The 18,868-nt window shown below is 49.2% G+C and overlaps 1 protein-coding gene across 1 annotated transcript in view; it reads right to left on the reverse strand.

The window, feature by feature from the left end:
- LOC121273475 (A disintegrin and metalloproteinase with thrombospondin motifs 5-like) overlaps window positions 1–18,868 on the reverse strand; it is a 302,366-nt gene that overhangs the window by 376 nt on the left and 283,122 nt on the right. The window lies entirely within an intron of this gene.

Genomic DNA, 18,868 nt, shown 5'->3' on the forward strand with positions numbered 1-18,868 from the left:
GAGAGTGTGTGAGTGAATGTGAGAGAGTGTGTGAGAGCGTGATAGTTTGAGAGTGTGAGAGTGTGAGAGTGTGAGAGAGTGGGAGAGAGTGTGTGAGAGTGTGAGAGTGTGAGAGTGTGAGAGAGTGTGTGAGCGTGTGAGAGAGTGTGAGAGTGAGAGAGTGTGAGAGTGTGAGAGACTGTGTGAGAGTGTGTGAGAGTGTGTGAGTGAGAGGGTGTGTGAGTGTGTGAGTGTGAGAGAGGTGTGAGAGTGTGAGAATGTGAGAGTGTGTGAGTGTGAGAGTGAGAGAGAGTGAGAGTGTGAGAGAGTGTGTGAGAGTGTGAGAGTGTAAGTGTGAAAGAGTGTGAGAGTGTGTGAGAGTGTGAGAGAGTGTGAGTGTGAAAGAGTGTGAGAGAGAATGTGAGAGTGTGAGAGTGTGAGAGTGAGAGAGTGTGAGAGAGTGGGTGAGAGTGTGAGAGTGAGAGAGTGTGAGAGTGTGAGAGAGTGTGTGAGAGTGTGAGAGTGTGAGAGAGTGTGAGAGTGTGAGAGTGTGAGAGTGAGAGAGTGTGAGAGAGTGTGTGAGATTGTGAGAGTGAGAGATTGTGAGAGTGTGAGAGTGTGAGTGAGTGTGTGTGAGACAGTGTGAGAGTGTGAGAGTGTGATAGTGAGAGAGTGTGAGAGAGTGTGAGAGGGTGAGAGTGTGAGATTGTGAGATTGTGTGAGATTGTGAGAGTGTGATTGTGTGAGTGAGAGAGAGAGTCAGTGAGAGCTTGAGAGTGTGAGAGTGTGAGAGTGTGAGAGTGAGAGAGTGTGACAGCATGATAGAGTGTGAGAGTGTGAGAATGTGAGAGAGTGTGTGAGAGTGTGAGAGTGAGAGAGTGTGAGAGAGAGTGAGAGTGTGTGAGATTGTGAGAGAGGGAGAGTGTGAGAGTGTGAGAGATTGTGTGAGAGTGTGTGAGAGTGTGAGAGTGAGAGAGTGTGAGAGTGTGAGAGAGTGTGTAAGAGTGTGTGAGAGAGTGAGAGTGAGAGAGTGTATGAGTGTGAGAGTGAGAGTGTGTGTGAGAGTGTGTGAGAGTGTGAGAGTGTGAGAGAGTGAGAGAGTGTGAGAATGTTTGAGTGTGAGAGAGTGTGAGAGAGTGTGCGAGAGTGTGAGTGTGAGAGAGAGTGAGAGTGTGAGAGAGTGTGTGAGAGTGTGTGAGTGAGAGAGTGTGTGAGTGTGTGAGTGTGAGAGAGTGTGTGAGAGTGTGAGAGTGAGAGAGTGTGAAAGTGTGAGAGAGTGTGAGAATGTGTGAGAGTGTGAGAGTGAGAGAGTGTGAGAGTGTGAGAGTGAGTGAGAGTGTGAGAGTGAGAGAGTGTGAGAGTGTGTGAGTGTGTGAGAGAGTGTGAGTGTGAGAGTGTGAGAGAGTGTGTGAGTGTGTGAGAGTGTGAGAGCGTGAGAGAGGTGTGAGAGTGTGAGAATGTGAGAGTGTGTGAGTGTGAGAGTGAGAGAGTGTGAGAAGGTGAGAGAGTGTGTGAGAGTGTGAGAGTGTGTGAGTGAGTGTGAGAGAGTGTGTGAGAGTGTGATAGTGTGTGAGTGAGTGTGAGAGTGTGTGAGAGTGTGAGAGTGTGAGAGAGTGTGTGAGAGTGTGAGAGTGTGAGAGTGTGTGAGTGAATGTGAGAGAGTGTGTGAGAGTGTGAGAGTGTGATAGTGTGAGAGTGTGAGAGTGTGAGAGAGTGCGAGAGAGTGTGTGAGAGTGTGAGAGTGTGAGAGTGTGAGAGTGTGAGAGAGTGTGTGAGAGTGTGAGAGAGTGTGAGAGTGAGAGAGTGTGAGAGTGTGAGAGACTGTGTGAGATTGTGTGTGAGTGTGTGAGTGAGAGGGTGTGTGAGTGTGTGAGTGTGAGAGAGGTGTGAGAGTGTGAGAATGTGAGAGTGTGTGAGTGTGAGAGTGAGAGAGAGTGAGAGTGTGAGAGAGTGTGTGAGAGTGTAAGTGTGAAAGAGTGTGAGAGTGTGTGAGAGTGTGAGAGAGTGTGAGTGTGAAAGAGTGTGAGAGAGAATGTGAGAGTGTGAGAGTGTGAGAGTGAGAGAGTGTGAGAGAGTGTGTGAGAGTGTGAGAGTGAGAGAGTGTGAGAGTTTGAGAGAGTGTGTGAGAGTGTGAGAGTGTGAGAGAGTGTGAGAGTGTGAGAGTGAGAGATTGTGAGAGTGTGAGAGTGTGAGTGAGTGTGTGTGAGACAGTGTGAGAGTGTGAGAGTGTGATAGTGAGAGAGTGTGAGAGTGTGAGAGAGTGTGAGAGGGTGAGAGTGTGAGATTATGAGATTGTGTGAGAGTGTGAGAGAGTGTGATTGTGTGAGTGAGAGAGAGTCAGTGAGAGCTTGAGAGTGTGAGAGTGTGAGAGTGAGAGAGTGTGAGAGCGTGATAGAGTGTGAGAGTGTGAGAATGTGAGATAGTGTGTGAGAGTGTGAGAGTGAGAGAGTGTGAGAGAGAGTGAGAGTGTGTGAGATTGTGAGAGAGGGAGAGTGTGAGAGTGTGAGAGATTGTGTGAGAGTGTGTGAGAGTGTGAGAGTGAGAGAGTGTGAGAGAGTGTGTAAGAGTGTGTGAGAGAGTGAGAGTGAGAGAGTGTATGAGTGTGAGAGTGAGAGTGTGTGTGAGAGTGTGTGAGAGTGTGAGAGTGTGAGAGAGTGAGAGAGTGTGAGAATGTTTGAGTGTGAGAGAGTGTGTGAGTGAGAGAGTGTGTGAGTGTGTGAGTGTGAGAGAGTGTGTGAGAGTGTGAGAGTGATAGAGTGTGAAATTGAGTGTGAGAGAATGTGAGTGAGTGTGAGAGATTGTGAGAGAGTGTGCGAGAGTGTGAGAGAGTGAGAGTGAGTGAGAGTGAGTGAGAGTGAGTGTGTGAGAGTGTGAGTGTGTGTGAGTGAGAGTGAGAGTGAGAGTGAGTGTGTGTGTGTGTGAGTGTGGGAGAGTGTGTGTGTGAGCGTGTGTGAGTGCGTGAGAGTGTGTGAGTGAGTGTGAGAGTGTGAGAGTGTGTGTGTGTGTGAGTGTGGGAGTGTGCGAGTGTGAGAGTGTGAGAGTGTGTGAGTGTGTGAGAGAGTGTGAGAGAGTGTGAGAGAGTGAGAGTGAGTGTGTGAGAGTGTGAGTGTGTGTGAGTGAGAATGAGAGTGAGAGTGAGAGTGAGAATGAGAGTGAGAGTGAGAGTGGGAGTGAGAGTGAGAGTGTGTGTGTGTGAGTGTGTGAGTCTGTGTGTGTGAGAGAGAGTGTGAGTGTGTGAGAGAGTGAGAGCGTGAGTGTGTGTGTGTGAGTGTGAGCGTGAGTGTGTGTGCGTGTGTGAGTGTGTGTGTGTGTGAGTGCCTGTGTGTGTGTGTGAGAGAGAGTGTGTGAGTGAGAATGTGAGAGTGTGTGTGTGTGTGAGAGAGAGTGAGAGTGTGAGAGTGTGTGTCTCTGAGTGTGTGTGTGTGTGTGTGTGTGAGAGTGTGTGTGAGTGTGTGAGATAGTGTGAGTGATTGTGAGAGTGTGAGAGTCTGTGTGTGTGTGTGAGTGTGTATGTGTGTGGGAGTGTGAGAGTGTGAGAGTGTGTGAGTGAGTGGGAGAGAGTGTGTGAGAGTGTGATAGTGTGTGAGTGAGTGTGAGAGTGTGTGAGAGTGTGAGAGTGTGAGAGAGTGTGTGAGAGTGTGAGAGTGTGAGAGTGTGTGAGTGAATGTGAGAGAGTGTGTGAAAGTGTGATAGTGTGAGAGTGTGTGAGTGAGTGTGAGAGAGTGTGTGAGAGTGTGAGAGTGTGAGAGTGTGAGTGTGAGAGTGTGAGAGAGTGTGTGAGAGTGTGAGAGTGTGAGAGTGTGAGAGTGTGAGAGAGTGTGTGAGAGTGTGAGAGAGTGTGAGAGTGAGAGAGTGTGAGAGTGTGAGAGACTGTGTGAGAGTGTGTGAGAGTGTGTGAGTGAGAGGGTGTGTGAGTGTGTGAGTGTGAGAGAGGTGTGAGAGTGTGAGAATGTGAGTGTGTGAGTGTGAGAGTGAGAGAGTGTGAGAGTGTGAGAGAGTGTGTGAGAGTGTGAGAGTGAAAGAGTGTGAGAGTGTGTATGAGTGTGAGAGTGAGAGTGTGTGTGAGAGTGTGTGAGAGTGTGAGAGTGTGAGAGAGTGAGAGAGTGTGAGAATGTTTGAGTGTGAGAGAGTGTGAGAGAGTGTGAGAGAGTGTGTGAGAGTGTGTGAGTGAGAGAGTGTGTGAGTGTGTGAGTGTGAGAGAGTGTGTGAGAGTGTGAGAGTGATAGAGTGTGAAAGTGAGTGTGAGAGAATGTGAGTGAGTGTGAGAGATTGTGAGAGAGTGTGCGAGAGTGTGAGAGAGTGAGAGTGAGTGAGAGTGAGTGAGAGTGAGTGTGTGAGAGTGTGAGTGTGTGTGAGTGAGAGTGAGAGTGAGAGTGAGTGTGTGTGTGTGTGAGTGTGGGAGAGTGTGTGTGTGAGCGTGTGTGAGTGCGTGAGAGTGTGTGAGTGAGTGTGAGAGTGTGAGAGTGTGTGTGTGTGTGAGTGTGGGAGTGTGCGAGTGTGAGAGTGTGAGAGTGTGTGAGTGTGTGAGAGAGTGTGAGAGAGTGAGAGTGAGTGTGTGAGAGTGTGAGTGTGTGTGAGTGAGAATGAGAGTGAGAGTGAGAGTGAGAATGAGAGTGAGAGTGAGAGTGGGAGTGAGAGTGAGAGTGAGAGTGTGTGTTTGTGAGTGTGTGAGTCTGTGTGTGTGAGAGAGAGTGTGAGTGTGTGAGAGAGTGAGAGCGTGAGTGTGTGTGTGTGAGAGTGAGAGTGAGAGTGTGAGTGTGTGTGAGTGTGTGTGCATGAGAGTGAGAGTGAGAGAGTGTGTGTGTGTGAGTGTGAGCGTGAGTGTGTGTGCGTGTGTGAGTGTGTGTGTGTGTGAGTGCCTGTATGTGTGTGTGAGAGAGAGTGTGTGAGTGAGAATGTGAGAGTGTGTGTGTGTGTGAGAGAGAGTGAGAGTGCGAGAGTGTGTGTCTCTGAGTGTGTGTGTGTGTGTGTGAGAGTGTGTGTGTGTGTGTGAGTGTGTGAGATAGTGTGAGTGATTGTGAGAGTGTGAGAGTCTGTGTGTGTGTGTGAGTGTGTATGTGTGTGGGAGTGTGAGAGTGTGAGAGTGTGTGAGTGAGTGGGAGAGAGTGTGTGAGAGTGTGATAGTGTGTGAGTGAGTGTGAGAGTGTGTGAGAGTGTGAGAGTGTGAGAGTGTGTGAGTGAATGTGAGAGAGTGTGTGAAAGTGTGATAGTGTGAGAGTGTGTGAGTGAGTGTGAGAGAGTGTGTGAGAGTGTGAGAGTGTGAGAGTGTGAGAGTGTGAGAGAGTGTGTGAGAGTGTGAGAGTGTGAGAGTGTGAGAGTGTGAGAGAGTGTGTGAGAGTGTGAGAGAGTGTGAGAGTGAGAGAGTGTGAGAGTGTGAGAGACTGTGTGAGAGTGTGTGAGAGTGTGTGAGTGAGAGGGTGTGTGAGTGTGTGAGTGTGAGAGAGGTGTGAGAGTGTGAGAATGTGAGTGTGTGAGTGTGAGAGTGAGAGAGTGTGAGAGTGTGAGAGAGTGTGTGAGAGTGTGAGAGTGAAAGAGTGTGAGAGTGTGTGAGAGTGTGAGAGAGTGTGAGTGTGAGAGTGTGAGAGAGAATGTGAGAGTGTGAGAGTGTGAGTGTGAGAGTGTCTGAGAGTGTGAGAGTGAGAGAGTGTGAGAGTGTGAGAGAGTGTGTGAGAGTGTGAGAGTGTGAGAGAGTGTGAGAGAGTGTGAGTGTGTGAGAGTGTGTGAGTGTGAGAGAGTGTGTGAGAGTGTGAGAGTGAGAGAGTGTGAGAATGTGTGAGAGTGTGAGAGTGAGAGATTGTGAGAGTGTGAGAGTGCGAGTGAGTGTGTGTGAGACAGTGTGAGAGTGTGAGAGTGTGATAGTGAGAGAGTGTGAGAGTGTGAGAGAGTGTGAGAGGGTGTGAGTGTGAGATTGTGAGATTGTGTGAGAGAGTGAGAGAGTGTGAGAGAGTGTGAGTGTGAGAGAGTGTGTGATAGTGTGAGAGTGAGAGAGTGTGAAAGTGTGAGAGAGTGTGAGAATGTGTGAGAGTGTGAGAGTGAGAGATTGTGAGAGTGTGAGGGTGAGAGAGTGAGAGTGTGAGAGTGACAGAGTGAGTGTGTGAGAGTGTGAGAGAGTGTGAGTGTGAGAGTGTGAGAGAGTGTGTGAGTGTGTGAGAGTGTGAGAGCGAGAGAGGGTGAGAGTGTGAGAGAGTGTGTGAGAGTGTGAGAGTGTGGGAGTGTGAGAGAGTGTGTGAGTGTTAGAGAGTGTGTGAGAGTTTGAGAGAGTGTGAGAGTGTGAGAGTGAGAGTGAGAGTGAGTGTGTGTTTGTGTGAGTGTGTGTGAGTGTGTGTGTGAGCGTGTGTGAGTGCGTGAGAGTGTGTGAGTGAGTGTTAGAGTGTGAGTGTGTGTGTGAGTGTGTGTGAGTGTGGGCGTGTGAGAGTGTGGGAGTGTGAGAGTGTGTGAGTGTGTGAGAGTGTGAGAGAGTGTGAGAGAGTGAGAGTGAGTGTGTGAGAGTATGAGTGTGTGTGAGTGAGAATGAGAGTGAGAGTGAGAGTGAGAATGAAAGTGAGTGTGAGAGTGAGAGAGAAAGTGAGAGTGTGTGTGTGTGAGTGTGTGTGTGTGTGTGAGTGTGTGTGCGTGAGTGTGTGAGTCTGTGTGTGAGAGAGAGAGTGTGAGTGTGTGAGCGAGTGAGAGCGTGAGTGTGTGTGTGTGAGAGTGAGAGTGTGAGTGTGTGTGAGTGTGTATGCATGACAGTGAGAGTGAGAGTGTGTGTGTGTGAGTGAGAGTGTGAGTGTGTGTGTGTGTGAGTGTATGTGTGTGTATGAGTGTGTGTGTGTGAGAGAGAGTGTGTGAGTGAGAGTGTGAGAGTGTGTGTGTGTGAGTGTGAGATTGTGTATCTGTGAGAGTGTGTGTGTGAGTGTGTGTGTGTGTGTGTGTGTGAGAGTGTGTGTGTGTGTGAGTGTGTGAGATAGTGTGAGTGATTGTGAGAGTGTGAGAGTCTGTGTGTGTGTGTGAGTGTGTGTGAGTGTGTATGTGTGTGGGAGTGTGAGAGTGTGAGAGTGTGTGAGTGAGTGTGAGAGAGTGTGTGAGAGTGTGATAGTGTGAGAGTGTGAGATTGTGTGAGTGAGTGTGAGAGTGTGTGAGAGTGTGAGAGTGTGAGAGAGTGTGTGAGAGTTTGAGAGTGTGTGAGTGAATGTGAGAGAGTGTGTGAGAGTGTGATAGTGTGAGAGTGTGAGAGTGTGTGAGTGAGTGTGGGAGTGTGTGAGAGTGTGAGAGTGTGAGAGTGTGAGAGTGTGAGAGAGTGTGTGAGAGTGTGTGAGAGTGTGAGAGTGTGAGAGAGTGTGTGAGAGTGTGAGAGTGTGAGAGTGTGAGAGAGTGTGTGAGAGTGTGAGTGAGAGAGTGAGAGAGTGTGAGAGACTGTGTGAGAGTGTGAGAGAGTGTGTGAGTGTGAGAGTGTGAGAGTGTGAGAGTGTGAGAGAGTGTCAGTGTGTGTGTGTGAGAGTGTGAGAGTGTGAGAGTGTGAGAGAGTGTGTGAGAGTGTGAGTGAGAGAGTGAGAGAGTGTGAGAGACTGTGTGAGAGTGTGAGAGAGTGTGTGAGTGTGAGAGTGTGAGAGTGTGAGAGTGTGAGAGAGTGTGAGTGTGTGTGTGTGAGAGTGTTAGAGTGTGTGAGTGAGAGATTGTGAGAGTGTGATAGTGAGAGAGTGAGTGTGAGAGTGTGAGAGAGTGTGAGAGTGTGTGAGAGTGTGAGACTGAGAGAGTGTGAGAGTGTGAGACAGTGTGTGAGTGTGAGAGAGTGTGTGAGAGTGTGAGAGTGTGTGAGTGAGAGTGTGTGAGAGAGAATCAGAGTGTGTGAGATTGTGAGAGTGAGAGAGTGTATGATGTGAGAGTGAGAGTGTGTGTGAGAGTGTGTGAGTGTGATAGTGTGAGAGTGTGAGAGACTGTGAGAATGTGTGTGTGTGAGAGAGTGTGAGAGACTGTGTGAGAGTGTGTGAGTGAGAGAGTGTTTGAGTGTGTGAGAGCGAGAGAGTGTGTAAGAGTGTGAGAGTGATAGATCGTGAAAGTGTGAGAGAGTGTGAGAGTGTGTGAGAGTGTGAGAGTGAGAGAGTGTGAGAGTGTGAGAGAGTGTGTGAGAGTGTGAGAGTGTGTGAGTGTGAGAGAGTGTGAGTGTGAGAGTGTGAGAGAGCGTGTGAGTGTTTGAGAGTGTGAGAGTGTGAGAGTCAGAGAGTGTGAGAGTGTGAGAGAGAGTGTGAGATTGTGTGAGAGTGTGAGAGTGAGAGTGTGAGACTGTGAAAGTGTGTGTGAGAGTGTGAGAGTGTGAGAGTGTGTGAGTGTGAGAGAGTGTGTGAGAGTGAGAGTGTGAGAGTAAGAGAGTGTGAGAGAGTGTGTGAGAGTGTGAGAGTGTGTGTGTGAGAGAGTGTGAGAGAGTTTGAGAGTGTGAGAGAGTGTGAGAGTGTGAGAGTGTGAGAGTGAGAGTGTGTGCGAGAGTGTGAGAGTGTAAGTGTGCGAGAGAGTGTGAGAGGATGAGAGAGTGTGTGAGAGTGTGAGAGTGTGAGAGTGTGAGAGTGAGAGTGTGTGTGGGAGTGTGAGAGTGTGAGAGTGTGAGAGTGTTTGAGAGTGTGAGAGTGTGAGAGTGTGTGAGTGTGAGAGAGTTTCTGAGAGTGAGAGAGGGTGAGAGAGTGTGAGAGTGTGTGAGTGTGAGAGAGTGTTAGAGTGTGTGAGTGTGAGAGAGTGTGAGAGTGTGAGTGTGAGAGAGTGTGAGAGTGTGAGAGTGTGATAGTGAGAGAGTGTGAGAGTGTGAGAGAGTGTGAGAGTGAGAGAGTGTGAGAGTGTGAGAGAGTGTGATTGTGTGAGTGAGAGAGAGTCTGTGAGAGTGTGAGAGTGTGAGAGTGTCAGAGTGAGAGAGTTTGAGAGTGTGTGAGAGTGTGAGAGTGAGAGAGTGTGAGAGTGTGAGAGAGTGTGTGAGAGTGTGAGAATGTGAGAGAGTGTTTGAGTGTGAGAGAGAGTGTGAGAGTGTGAGAGTGTGAGAGTGAGAGAGTGAGAGAGTGTGAGTGTGTGAGAGAGTGAGAGTGTGAGAGTGAGAGTGTGTGTGTGTGAGTGTGTGAGTGTGTGTGTGTGAGAGAGAGTGTGAGTGTGTGAGAGAGTGAGAGTGTTAGAGTGTGTGTGTGTGAGAGAGTGTGAGAGTGAGAGTGTGTGTGTGTGAGAGTGTGTGAGTGCATGAGAGTGAGAGTGAGAGTGTGAGAGTGTGTGTGTGTGTTTGTGTGAGTGTGTGTGTGTGTGTGTGAGAATGAGACTGAGAGTGAGAGTGTGAGAGTGTGTGTGTGTGTGAGAGAGAGAGTGTGTGAGTGAGCATATGTGAGTGTGTGAGAGTGTGTGAGATTGTGTGTGAGTGTGAGAGTGTGAGAGTTTGAGAGTGTGTGAGTGAGTGTGAGAGAATGTGAGTGAGAGTGAGAGATTGTGAGAGAGTGTGCAAGAGTGTGAGAGAGTGAGAGTGAGTGAGAGTGAGTGAGAGTGAGTGTGTGAGAGTGTGAGTGTGTGTGAGTGAGTGAGAGTGAGAGTGAGTGTGTGTGTGTGTGAGTGTGTGAGAGTGTGTGTGTGAGCGTGTGTGAGTGCGTGAGAGTGTGTGAGTGAGTGTGAGAGTGTGAGAGTGTGTGTGTGTGTGAGTGTGGGAGTGTGAGAGTGTGAGAGTGTGAGAGTGTGTGAGTGAGTGAGAGAGTGTGAGAGAGTGTGAGAGAGTGTGAGAGAGTGAGAGTGAGTGTGTGAGAGTGTGAGTTTGTGTGAGTGAGAATGAGAGTGAGAGTGAGAGTGAGAGTGAGAGTGTGTGTGTGTGAGTGTGTGAGTCGGTGTGTGTGAGAGAGAGAGTGTGAGTGTTTGAGAGAGTGAGAGCGTGAGTGTGTGTGTGTGTGTGAGAGTGAGAGTGAGAGTGTGAGTGTGCGTGAGTGTGTGAGCATGAGAGTGAGAGTGAGAGAGTGTGTGTGTGAGTGTGAGTGTGAGTGTGTCTGCGTGTGTGTGTGTGTGTGAGTGTCTGTGTGTGTGTGTGAGAGAGAGTGTGTGAGTGAGAATGTGAGAGTGTGTGTGTGTGTGAGAGAGAGTGAGAGTGTGAGTGTGTGTGTCTCTGAGTGTGTGTGTGTGTGTGTGAGAGTGTGTATGTGTGTGTGAGTGTGTGAGATAGTGTGAGTGATTGTGAGAGTGTGAGAGTCTGTGTGTGTGTGAGTGTGTATGTGTGTGAGTGTGTGTGCGTGTGTGAGAGACAGTGTGTGAGTGAGAATGTGAGAGTGTGTGTGTGTGAGAGAGTGAGAGTGTGAGAGTGTGTGTCTGTGAGTGTGTGTGTGAGAGTGTGTGTGAGAGTGTGTGAGAGTGTGTGTGTGTGTGAGTGTGTGAGATAGTGTGAGTGATTGTGAGAGCGTGAGAGTCTCTGTGTGTGTGAGTGTGTATGTGTGTGGGAGTGTGAGTGTGAGAGTGTGTGAGTGAGTGTGAGAGGGTGTGTGAGAGTGTGATAGTGTGTGAGTGATTGTGAGAGTGTGAGAGAGTGTGTGAGAGTGTGAGAGTGTGAGAGTGTGTGAGTGAATGTGAGAGAGTGTGTGAGAGTGTGATAGTGTGAGAGTGTGAGAGTGTGAGAGTGTGTGAGTGAGTGTGAGAGAGTGTGTGAGAGTGTGAGAGTATGAGAGTGTGAGAGAGTGAGAGTGTGAGAGAGTGTGAGAGAGTGTGTGAGAGTGTGAGAGTTAGAGAGTGTGAGAGTGTGAGAGACTGTGTGAGAGTGTGTGAGAGTGTGTGAGTGAGAGGGTGTGTGAGTGTGTGAGTGTGAGAGAGGTGTGAGAGTGTGAGAGTGTGAGAGATTGTGAGTGTGAGAGTGAGAGAGTGTGAGAGTGTGGGAGTGAAAGAGTGTGAGAGTGTGTGAGACTGTGTAAGTGTGAGAGAGTGTGTGAGTGTGAGAGAGTGTGCGAGAGTGTGAGAGTGTGTAAGTGTGAGAGAGTGTGTGAGAGTGTGAGAGTGTGATAGTGTGAGAGTGAGAGAGTGTGAGAGAGTGTGAGTGTGTGAGAGTGTGTGAGTGTGAGAGAGTGTGAGAATGTGTGAGAGTGTGAGAGTCAGAGAGTGTGCGAGTGTGAGAGAGTGAGTGAGAGTGTGAGAGTGAGAGAGTGTGAGAGTGTGTGAGAGTGTGAGAGAGTGTGAGTGTGAGAGTGAGAGAGTGTGAGAGTGTGAGAGTGAAAGAGTGTGAGAGTGTGTGAGAGTGTGAGAGAGTGTGAGTGTGAGAGTGTGAGAGAGAATGTGAGAGTGTGAGAGTGTGAGTGTGAGAGTGTCTGAGAGTGTGAGAGTGAGAGACTGTGAGAGTGTGAGAGAGTGTGTGAGAGTGTGAGAGTGTGAGAGAGTGTGAGAGTGTGTAAGTGTGAGAGAGTGTGTGAGTGTGAGAGAGTGTGCGAGAGTGTGAGAGTGTGTAAGTGTGAGAGAGTGTGTGAGAGTGTGAGAGTGTGAGAGTGTGAGAGTGAGAGAGTGTGAGAGAGTGTGAATGTGTGAGAGTGTGTGAGTGTGAGAGAGTGTGAGAGTGTGAGAGAGTGAGTGAGAGTGTGAGAGTGAGAGAGTGTGAGAGTGTGTGAGAGTGTGAGAGAGTGAGAGTGTGAGAGTGTGAGAGAGTGTGTGAGTGTGTGAGAGTGTGAGAGCGAGAGAGTGTGAGAGTGTGAGAGAGTGTGTGAGAGTGTGAGAGTGTGTGAGTGTGAGAGAGGTGTGAGAGTGTGAGAATGTGAGAGTGTGTGAGTGTGAGAGTGAGAGTGTGTGAGAGTGTGAGAGAGTGTGTGAGAGTGTGAGAGTGTGTGAGTGAGTGTGAGAGAGTGTGTGAGAGTGTGAGTTTGTGTGAGTGAGAATGAGAGTGAGAGTGAGAGTGAGAGTGAGAGTGAGAGTGTGTGTGTGTGAGTGTGTGAGTCTGTGTGTGTGAGAGAGAGAGTGTGAGTGTTTGAGAGAGTGAGAGCGTGAGTGTGTGTGTGTGTGTGAGAGTGAGAGTGAGAGTGTGAGTGTGCGTGAGTGTGTGAGCATGAGAGTGAGAGTGAGTGTGTGTGTGTGTGTGAGTGAGAGTGTGAGTTTGTGTGTGTGTGAGTGTGTGTGTGTGTGAGTGTGTGTGCGTGTGTGAGAGACAGTGTGTGAGTGAGAATGTGAGAGTGTGTGTGTGTGAGAGAGTGAGAGTGTGAGAGTGTGTGTCTGTGAGTGTGTGTGTGAGAGTGTGTGTGAGAGTGTGTGAGAGTGTGTGTGTGTGTGAGTGTGTGAGATAGTGTGAGTGATTGTGAGAGCGTGAGAGTCTGTGTGTGTGTGAGTGTGTATGTGTGTGGGAGTGTGAGTGTGAGAGTGTGTGAGTGAGTGTGAGAGGGTGTGTGAGAGTGTGATAGTGTGTGAGTGATTGTGAGAGTGTGAGAGAGTGTGTGAGAGTGTGAGAGTGTGAGAGTGTGTGAGTGAATGTGAGAGAGTGTGTGAGAGTGTGATAGTGTGAGAGTGTGAGAGTGTGAGAGTGTGTGAGTGAGTGTGAGAGAGTGTGTGAGAGTGTGAGAGTATGAGAGTGTGAGAGAGTGAGAGTGTGAGAGAGTGTGAGAGAGTGTGTGAGAGTGTGAGAGTTAGAGAGTGTGAGAGTGTGAGAGACTGTGTGAGAGTGTGTGAGAGTGTGTGAGTGAGAGGGTGTGTGAGTGTGTGAGTGTGAGAGAGGTGTGAGAGTGTGAGAGTGTGAGAGATTGTGAGTGTGAGAGTGAGAGAGTGTGAGAGTGTGGGAGTGAAAGAGTGTGAGAGTGTGTGAGACTGTGTATGTGTGAGAGAGTGTGTGAGTGTGAGAGAGTGTGCGAGAGTGTGAGAGTGTGTAAGTGTGAGAGAGTGTGTGAGAGTGTGAGAGTGTGATAGTGTGAGAGTGAGAGAGTGTGAGAGAGTGTGAGTGTGTGAGAGTGTGTGAGTGTGAGAGAGTGTGAGAATGTGTGAGAGTGTGAGAGTCAGAGAGTGTGCGAGTGTGAGAGAGTGAGTGAGAGTGTGAGAGTGAGAGAGTGTGAGAGTGTGTGAGAGTGTGAGAGAGTGTGAGTGTGAGAGTGAGAGAGTGTGAGAGTGTGAGAGTGAAAGAGTGTGAGAGTGTGTGAGAGTGTGAGAGAGTGTGAGTGTGAGAGTGTGAGAGAGAATGTGAGAGTGTGAGAGTGTGAGTGTGAGAGTGTCTGAGAGTGTGAGAGTGAGAGACTGTGAGAGTGTGAGAGAGTGTGTGAGAGTGTGAGAGTGTGAGAGAGTGTGAGAGTGTGTGAGAGTGTGTAAGTGTGAGAGAGTGTGTGAGTGTGAGAGAGTGTGCGAGAGTGTGAGAGTGTGTAAGTGTGAGAGAGTGTGTGAGAGTGTGAGAGTGTGAGAGTGTGAGAGTGAGAGAGTGTGAGAGAGTGTGAATGTGTGAGAGTGTGTGAGTGTGAGAGAGTGTGAGAGTGAGAGAGTGTGAGAGTGTGTGAGAGTGTGAGAGAGTGAGAGTGTGAGAGTGTGAGAGAGTGTGTGAGTGTGTGAGAGTGTGAGAGCGAGAGAGTGTGAGAGTGTGAGAGAGTGTGTGAGAGTGTGAGAGTGTGTGAGTGTGAGAGAGGTGTGAGAGTGTGAGAATGTGAGAGTGTGTGAGTGTGAGAGTGAGAGTGTGTGAGAGTGTGAGAGAGTGTGTGAGAGTGTGAGAGTGTGTGAGTGAGTGTGAGAGAGTGTGTGAGAGTGTGAGTTTGTGTGAGTGAGAATGAGAGTGAGAGTGAGAGTGAGAGTGAGAGTGTGTGTGTGTGAGTGTGTGAGTCTGTGTGTGTGAGAGAGAGAGTGTGAGTGTTTGAGAGAGTGAGAGCGTGAGTGTGTGTGTGTGTGTGAGAGTGAGAGTGAGAGTGTGAGTGTGCGTGAGTGTGTGAGCATGAGAGTGAGAGTGAGTGTGTGTGTGTGTGTGAGTGAGAGTGTGAGTTTGTGTGTGTGTGAGTGTGTGTGTGTGTGTGAGTGTGTGTGCGTGTGTGAGAGACAGTGTGTGAGTGAGAATGTGAGAGTGTGTGTGTGTGAGAGAGTGAGAGTGTGAGAGTGTGTGTCTGTGAGTGTGTGTGTGTGTGAGAGTGTGTGTGAGAGTGTGTGAGAGTGTGTGTGTGTGTGAGTGTGTGAGATAGTGTGAGTGATTGTGAGAGCGTGAGAGTCTGTGTGTGTGTGAGTGTGTATGTGTGTGGGAGTGTGAGTGTGAGAGTGTGTGAGTGAGTGTGAGAGGGTGTGTGAGAGTGTGATAGTGTGTGAGTGATTGTGAGAGTGTGAGAGAGTGTGTGAGAGTGTGAGAGTGTGAGAGTGTGAGAGTGAATGTGAGAGAGTGTGTGAGAGTGTGATAGTGTGAGAGTGTGAGAGTGTGTGAGTGAGTGTGAGAGAGTGTGTGAGAGTGTGAGAGTATGAGAGTGTGAGAGTGTGAGAGTGTGAGAGAGAGTGAGAGAGTGTGTGAGAGTGTGAGAGTTAGAGAGTGTGAGAGTGTGAGAGACTGTGTGAGAGTGTGTGAGAGTGTGTGAGTGAGAGGGTGTGTGAGTGTGTGAGTGTGAGAGAGGTGTGAGAGTGTGAGAGTGTGAGAGAGTGTGAGTGTGAGAGTGAGAGAGTGTGAGAGTGTGGGAGTGAAAGAGTGTGAGAGTGTGTGAGACTGTGTAAGTGTGAGAGAGTGTGTGAGTGTGAGAGAGTGTGCGAGAGTGTGAGAGTGTGTAAGTGTGAGAGAGTGTGTGAGAGTGTGAGAGTGTGATAGTGTGAGAGTGAGAGAGTGTGAGAGAGTGTGAGTGTGTGAGAGTGTGTGAGTGTGAGAGAGTGTGAGAATGTGTGAGAGTGTGAGAGTCAGAGAGTGTGCGAGTGTGAGAGAGTGAGTGAGAGTGTGAGAGTGAGAGAGTGTGAGAGTGTGTGAGAGTGTGAGAGAGTGTGAGTGTGAGAGTGAGAGAGTGTGAGATTGTGAGAGTGAAAGAGTGTGAGAGTGTGTGAGAGTGTGAGAGAGTGTGAGTGTGAGAGTGTGAGAGAGAATGTGAGAGTGTGAGAGTGTGAGTGTGAGAGTGTCTGAGAGTGTGAGAGTGAGAGACTGTGAGAGTGTGAGAGAGTGTGTGAGAGTGTGAGAGTGTGAGAGAGTGTGAGAGTGTGTGAGAGTGTGTAAGTGTGAGAGAGTGTGTGAGTGTGAGAGAGTGTGCGAAAGTGTGAGAGTGTGAGAGTGTGAGAGTGAGAGAGTGTGAGAGAGTGTGAGTGTGTGAGAGTGTGTGAGTGTGAGAGTGTGAGAGTGTGAGAGAGTGAGTGAGAGTGTGAGAGTGAGAGAGTGTGAGAGTGTGTGAGAGTGTGAGAGAGTGAGAGTGTGAGAGTGTGAGAGAGTGTGTGATTGTGTGAGAGTGTGAGAGCGAGAGAGTGTGAGAGTGTGAGAGAGTGTGTGAGAGTGTGAGAGTGTGTGAGTGTGAGAGAGGTGTGAGAGTGTGAGAATGTGAGAGTGTGTGAGTGTGAGAGTGAGAGTGTGTGAGAGTGTGAGAGAGTGTGTGAGAGTGTGAGAGAGTGTGAGTGAGTGTGAGAGAGTGTGTGAGAGTGTGATAGTGTGTGAGTGAGTGTGAGAGTGTGAGAGTGTGAGAGTGTGAGAGAGTGTGTGAGAGTGTGAGAGTGTGTGAGTGAATGTGAGAGAGTGTGTGAGAGTGTGATAATGTGAGAGTGTGAGAGTGTGTGAGTGAGTGTGAGAGAGTGTGTGAGAGTGTGAGAGTGTGAGAGAGTGAGAGTGTGAGAGTGTGAGAGAGTGTGTGAGAGTGTGAGAGTGTGATAGTGAGAGAGTGTGAGAGAGTGTGTGAGAGTGTGAGAGAGTGTGAGAGTGAGAGAGTGTGAGAGTGGGAGAGACTGTGTGAGAGTGTGTGAGTGAGAGGGTGTGTGAGTGTGTGAGTGTGAGAGAGGTGTGAGAGTGTGAGAATGTAAGAGTGTGTGAGTGTGAGAGTGAGAGAGTGTCAAATTTGTGAGAGAGTGTGTGAGAGTGTGAGAGTGTGAGTGTGAAAGAGTGTGAGAGTGTGTGAGAGTGTGAGAGAGTGTGAGTGTGAGAGTGTGAGAGAGAATGTGAGAGTGTGAGAGTGTGAGTGTGAGAGTGTCTGAGAGTGTGAGAGTAAGAGACTGTGAGAGTGTGAGAGAGTGTGTGAGAGTGTGAGAGTGTGAGAGAGTGTGAGAGTGTGAGAGTGCGAGAGTGAGAGAGTGTGAGAGAGTGTGTGAGAGTGTGAGAGTGAGAGAGTGTGAGAGTGTGTGAGAGTGTGAGAGTGAGAGATTGTGAGAGTGTGAGAGTGTGAGTGAGTGTGTGTGAGACAGTGTGAGAGTGTGAGAGAGTGTGAGTGTGAGAGTGAGAGAGTGTGAGAGTGTGAGAGTGTGAGAGTGAGAGTGTGAGAGTGAGAGTGTGTGTGAGAGTGTGTGAGAGTGTGAGAGAGTGTGAGTGTGAGAGTGAGAGAGTGTGAGAGTGTGAGAGTGAAAGAGTGTGAGAGTGTGTGAGAGTGTGAGAGAGTGTGAGTGTGAGAGTGTGAGAGAGAATGTGAGAGTGTGAGAGTGTGAGTGTGAGAGTGTCTGAGAGTGTGAGAGTGAGAGACTGTGAGAGTGTGAGAGAGTGTGTGAGAGTGTGAGAGTGTGAGAGAGTGTGAGAGTGTGTGAGAGTGTGTAAGTGTGAGAGAGTGTGTGAGTGTGAGAGAGTGTGCGAGAGTGTGAGAGTGTGAGAGTGTGAGAGTGAGAGAGTGTGAGAGAGTGTGAGTGTGTGAGAGTGTGTGAGTGTGAGAGTGTGAGAGTGTGAGAGAGTGAGTGAGAGTGTGAGAGTGAGAGAGTGTGAGAGTGTGTGAGAGTGTGAGAGAGTGAGAGTGTGAGAGTGTGAGAGAGTGTGTGATTGTGTGAGAGTGTGAGAGCGAGAGAGTGTGAGAGTGTGAGAGAGTGTGTGAGAGTGTGAGAGTGTGTGAGTGTGAGAGAGGTGTGAGAGTGTGAGAATGTGAGAGTGTGTGAGTGTGAGAGTGAGAGTGTGTGAGAGTGTGAGAGAGTGTGTGAGAGTGTGAGAGAGTGTGAGTGAGTGTGAGAGAGTGTGTGAGAGTGTGATAGTGTGTGAGTGAGTGTGAGAGTGTGTGAGAGTGTGAGAGTGTGAGAGAGTGTGTGAGAGTGTGAGAGTGTGTGAGTGAATGTGAGAGAGTGTGTGAGAGTGTGATAGTGTGAGAGTGTGAGAGTGTGTGAGTGAGTGTGAGAGAGTGTGTGAGAGTGTGAGAGTGTGAGAGTGTGAGAGTGTGAGAGTGTGAGAGAGTGTGTGAGAGTGTGAGAGTGTGATAGTGAGAGAGTGTGAGAGAGTGTGTGAGAGTGTGAGAGAGTGTGAGAGTGAGAGAGTGTGAGAGTGTGAGAGACTGTGTGAGAGTGTGTGAGTGAGAGGGTGTGTGAGTGTGTGAGTGTGAGAGAGGTGTGAGAGTGTGAGAATGTAAGAGTGTGTGAGTGTGAGAGTGAGAGAGGGTCAAAGTGTGAGAGAGTGTGTGAGAGTGTGAGAGTGTGAGTGTGAAAGAGTGTGAGAGTGTGTGAGAGTGTGAGAGAGTGTGAGTGTGAGAGTGTGAGAGAGAATGTGAGAGTGTGAGAGTGTGAGTGTGAGAGTGTCTGAGAGTGTGAGAGTGAGAGACTGTGAGAGTGTGAGAGAGTGTGTGAGAGTGTGAGAGTGTGAGAGAGTGTGAGAGTGTGAGAGTGCGAGAGTGAGAGAGTGTGAGAGAGTGTGTGAGAGTGTGAGAGTGAGAGAGTGTGAGAGTGTGTGAGAGTGTGAGAGTGAGAGATTGTGAGAGTGTGAGAGTGTGAGTGAGTGTGTGTGAGACAGTGTGAGAGTGTGAGAGTGTGATAGTGAGAGAGTGTGAGAGTGTGAGAGAGTGTGAGAGGGTGAGAGTGTGAGATTGTGAGATTGTGTGAGAGTGTGAGAGAGTGTGAGAGTGTGAGAGAGTGTGTAAGAGTGTGTCAGAGAGTGAGAGTGAGAGAGTGTATGAGTGTGAGAGTGAGAGTGTGTGTGAGAGTGTGTGAGAGTGTGAGAGTGTGAGAGAGTGAGAGAGTGTGAGAATATTTGAGTGTGAGAGAGTGTGAGAGAGTGTGTGAGAGTGTGAGTGTGAGAGAGAGTGAGAGTGTGAGAGAGTGTGTGAGAGTGTGTGAGTGAGAGAGTGTGTGAGTGTGTGAGTGTGAGAGAGTGTGTGAGAGTGTGAGAGTGAGAGAGTGTGAAAGTGTGTGTCAGAGAATGTGAGTGAGTGTGAGAGATTGTGAGAGAGTGTGCGAGAGTGTGAGAGAGTGAGAGCGAGTGAGAGTGAGTGAGAGTGAGTGTTTGAGAGTGTGAGTGTGTGTGAGTGAGAGTGAGAGTGAGAGTGAGTGTGTGTGTGTGTGAGTGTGGGAGTGTGAGAGTGTGAGAGTGTGAGAGTGTGGGAGTGAGTGTGAGAGTGTGAGAGTGTGAGAGTGTGGGAGTGAGTGTGGGAGTGTGAGAGTGTGAGAGTGTGAGAGTGTGTGAGTGAGTGTGAGAGTGTGAGAGTGTGTGTGTGTGTGAGTGTGGGAGTGTGAGAGTGTGAGAGTGTGAGAGTGTGGGAGTGAGTGTGGGAGAGTGAGAGTGTGAAGTGTGAGAGTGTGTGAGTGAGTGTGAGAGTGTGAGAGTGTGTGTGTGTGTGAGTGTGGGAGTGTGAGAGTGTGAGAGTGTGAGAGTGTGTGAGTGTGTGAGAGAGTGTGAGAGAGTGTGAGAGACTGTGAGAGAGTGAGAGTGAGTGTGTGAGAGTGTGAGTGTGTGTGAGTGAGAATGAGAGTGAGAGTGAGAGTGAGAATGAGAGTGAGAGTGAGAGTGAGAGTGAGAGTGAGAGTGTGTGTGTGTGAGTGTGTGAGTCTGTGTGTGTGATAGAGAGTGTGAGTGTGTGAGAGAGTGAGAGCATGAGTGTGTGTGTGTGTGAGAGTGAGAGTGAGAGTGTGAGTGTGTGTGAGTGTG

Source organism: Carcharodon carcharias (genome assembly GCF_017639515.1).
Source record: "Carcharodon carcharias isolate sCarCar2 chromosome 24 unlocalized genomic scaffold, sCarCar2.pri SUPER_24_unloc_1, whole genome shotgun sequence".
Classification (NCBI taxonomy): domain Eukaryota; kingdom Metazoa; phylum Chordata; class Chondrichthyes; order Lamniformes; family Lamnidae; genus Carcharodon; species Carcharodon carcharias.